This window comes from Solanum lycopersicum, chromosome 1 (assembly GCF_036512215.1).
Source record: "Solanum lycopersicum chromosome 1, SLM_r2.1".
NCBI lineage: Eukaryota > Viridiplantae > Streptophyta > Magnoliopsida > Solanales > Solanaceae > Solanum > Solanum lycopersicum.
The window spans coordinates 67,745,079-67,748,753 of NC_090800.1; the positions used below are offsets into that span (position 1 = coordinate 67,745,079).

General features: G+C 30.7%; 1 long non-coding RNA gene across 1 annotated transcript; it reads right to left on the reverse strand.

The window, feature by feature from the left end:
• Positions 1 to 1,583: 1,583 nt before the first annotated feature.
• LOC138340860 (uncharacterized) lies at positions 1,584 to 2,125 on the reverse strand. The gene is made up of 2 exons (XR_011213707.1): positions 1,978 to 2,125; positions 1,584 to 1,905 (listed from the first exon to the last, which is right to left on the reverse strand). It is a non-coding gene; the product is annotated as an uncharacterized lncRNA (long non-coding RNA).
• Positions 2,126 to 3,675: the final 1,550 nt, after the last annotated feature.

Sequence of the window (3,675 nt, forward strand, 5' to 3'; positions counted from 1 at the left end):
CAAATACAATTTGCTTATAAAGAACACTAATCAAATGAATTAGTTAAACACAAATTATTTTTTTCCAAAGCACTTTTTTGAAAAGGTATTTTAAAAAAGTGTTTATTATAATAAACAGTTTTTTTTACAACAATACCAAACATGCAGGGCCCGTTTGGCCATAAATTTTGCAAGTAAAACTTGGGAAAAAACTTGACAAATTTTGTTTGTCCATACACTTTTTTATTATTTGGCAAATTTTTTTGGCAAATTTTTCATATTCCCAAATACTAGAAAAAACTAGTATTTGGGCCAAATTTCATTATTTGGAAAGTTTTAGAAATTCAATTTTTACCCTTAACTTTTTATTTTACAAAAATAATATATTTATTGACACCAACCAATTCAATTAGCTCCCTTCTACATGCATTCTTTTGATTTCATACATTCCTTTATTACGGTTAGTCTTAATGAACTAGCTACTAAATAAAACATAAATTGCATTTATTTTATTTTGGTAGATAAGTATTACATTGTTGATGCTGGTCTACGGAACACAAGAGGATTTTTAGCTCCATTCATTGGAATGCGCTATCATTTGCAGGACTACCGAGGAAGTGAAAGAGAGCCTAAGAATGGAAAAGAGCTATTTAACTATAAACATACTTCTCTGCGCAATGTAATTGAAAGAACTTTTGGTGCATGGAAAAGTAGATTCAGAATACTAAGACAAGGCATGAACAACTATGAATGTGAAATGCAAGTGAAAATAGTAATTGCTTGCGCTGTATAGCATAATTTTTTACGTGAACACCAAAATAGTGATGGAATATTCAATGAATATGAAAATGATGATATGGTTATTGATGAAAGTGACGATGTATTGGCTCAGGGTAACAACACCGCTTCATCTTCTCAATCGTCTGATTCGAAAATGTAAGCTCATCGAGAAGAGATTGTTCATAAAATGTGGAAAGATTATATTAAAGAATAGGTTGAACTCTTTCAAATGAGAAAACATATGTTCTTCAGTGATTGCAATATTTATTTCCTTTTGTTTTCTTCTCTTTTTTCCCCCGAATTATATTAGTTGTATTTTCATTATCAGATTTGTAACAAGACCTATTCACTATACGAATATTTACTGTAATGATTCTTGTTGATTTGTTGCGGAAGTCATAAATCTTGTTACGTGAGATTTCTATTTGTGCTATGTAATACAAATTTATGGTTAGTTTGATCGTTTTAAAAACTTATGGGTATAAATCATATTTCTTAAAAAAATGAAATATGTTTCTCAAATTCTATGGCCAAACACATGGTAAAATTTCACCCAAATTTTCATCCAAATAATATTTGCCAAAAATATTTGATTATCTATGGCCAAACGCTAGCGTAATATCAGTATTACTAATACATCATATACTACATTAATTATACACCTTACAAAAAGATTGTTGACAAAAAGATTGTTGAACAATTTCATCAAAGATGCATCTACTATCTCATTAATAATATTTATTAGTTTAGCTTGATGAGGCCTACCCGTGTTCAAAAATATTATGGTGTACATTTACATTAATTTTTTTTTCAAAGACTAATGATTGCGAGAAATTGCAGATCCTTTGCACATTTTTGGTAAAATTAGAACATAGGGATATATGTGTATTTTTTTCATTAATTACCTTCCTAACTCTATTTTATACTAACTAATTATTAAGATTTTCTAATAATTATACGATTTTCATCACTAACTCTCATCCACTGTATCTCTAATCTAATAAAAAAAATCATTCATTTGAATTTATATCAAGATTCTCTTTGTTTCTTCCGCAAAGAAAAATCAGAGCATCACCACCACAAATCGAGCTGCACAGCGCCATTCCTTCTTCTTTTCAGACAAGCCATTGACCACAAAACACCCACCTAAAACCACCACAAAGCAACCACTCAAAATTCAAATCATTCACGGAAAAATATCGAATCAGACACCCTTACCTTTTCCATTTGCAATTTTATTATTTTGATTTGTTTGCAGGCGTGCCGGTGCACTCAAAGCTTCAACCATGACTCCAATAAAGTTTCAATGAGCTCCACATAACTTTCAGATCTGAACAACCAACAAACAACACTGGTACTAGATCCACATCTCTGAATTTTTGAGGTCGTGAAGAAAAATAAAAAATTGTGATTAAAAATAAAGAAGAAAGAACAGAGGGTAAAGGAAAGAAAATTTTGATTCTTTTTTAACTTAAATTTTTCTGTTGGGCTAGTTTTTACATTTTTTACCACGGTCTTAGAGAGTAAATACTACTACAATTAACACTACCACAAGTGTTCAATTGACGATGCCTCAAATCCAAATTTCTCTCTCTCAAAAAAAATTAGTTTTATGCAATGCTACCATTTTATTTACATAAGCATATATTAAATCATATAATTAAAACAACACGATGAGTCATATGATTTACATATCTAATTTTAAAAGAAATACTACTACTCCAATTAACACTACCACAGGGGTTCAATTTGACAATGCCTCAAATCCAAATCCCTCGACAAAAATAATCAGGGACTCATCTTCTCCACAATGGAAAAGGACTTACTCTTTGCACCTGAAGGAGATTCCAATGAGTTAAATGATTTAAATAATATAACAAGTCATCTAAAAATAATTTTTTTCAACACTTTGCCTTATAAAGTTTAAGTCGAACAAAAAATATTTATGAATTTAATTTCACCCTTATAAGTTACTTGGTTTAGTGAAACTTTTATTTTGAAGAAGGTATGTATTATTTTCTTGCATAAGTATTTACTAAAAATATTTAAAAGATCATTAATCAGTATATCAAAATGTCTCAAATAATATTTATATCAAATAAATTCAAACTTAAGTTAATCTAGTTATGAGAGGAGGGAGGGAATATATATATTACTGAAATTGAAATTCAACATGCCAAATCTTACACATATTATAATAATTTTAAAAAATAAAATAAATTAAGCTAGTAAATAGATGACTTCAATAGATCAATAAAACAAACAACATGAAAAGAAAAGATAAACAATATGAAATATAAAGGTATAATACATTTAAAAAAATATGAAAGTAACATTGACTCAACAACAAAAATATAAAATACAAACCTAATTATTTTTCTGGGATGCTATCGTTCTTCTCTTCAATATTGCTGTCATTACCTTAAATTTGTTGATCTTCTTCCTGCAGTTGTTTCTTACGTCCAACAACTTTAGTCTTATTAAGAGCAATTAGCTTTATCATACCTTTAAGTTCTCTAGCATCGAGTTCCTGTAACACCTCGTAGTCTGATCTACGGCCCGTACTGTTGGTCCGTAGATTTCCACTGTAGCCCCTCCCAAACTCAGCTCAGAAAAATTGGCTATGTCTCAACCCACGGACAGACCTACGGTCCGTAAGTCAGACTACGATCCGTAGTCTGTGTCCGTGAATCAAGACCCCAATACCCAACCTCTTATATGAACCACGGATGACCAGCATGGACCGTCGTTCGATCTACGGTCCATAGGTCTGACCGTAGGTGAAAGTTAGCAGTAAGTTAGGGGGAAAATGCTGTTGGGTCAAATTCAAATGGTCATAACTTTTAGCACAAAATGAATTGGGTGTCCCATGACCTATAAAATTATAGACAATTGAATTATCTTTCCAGGAACACC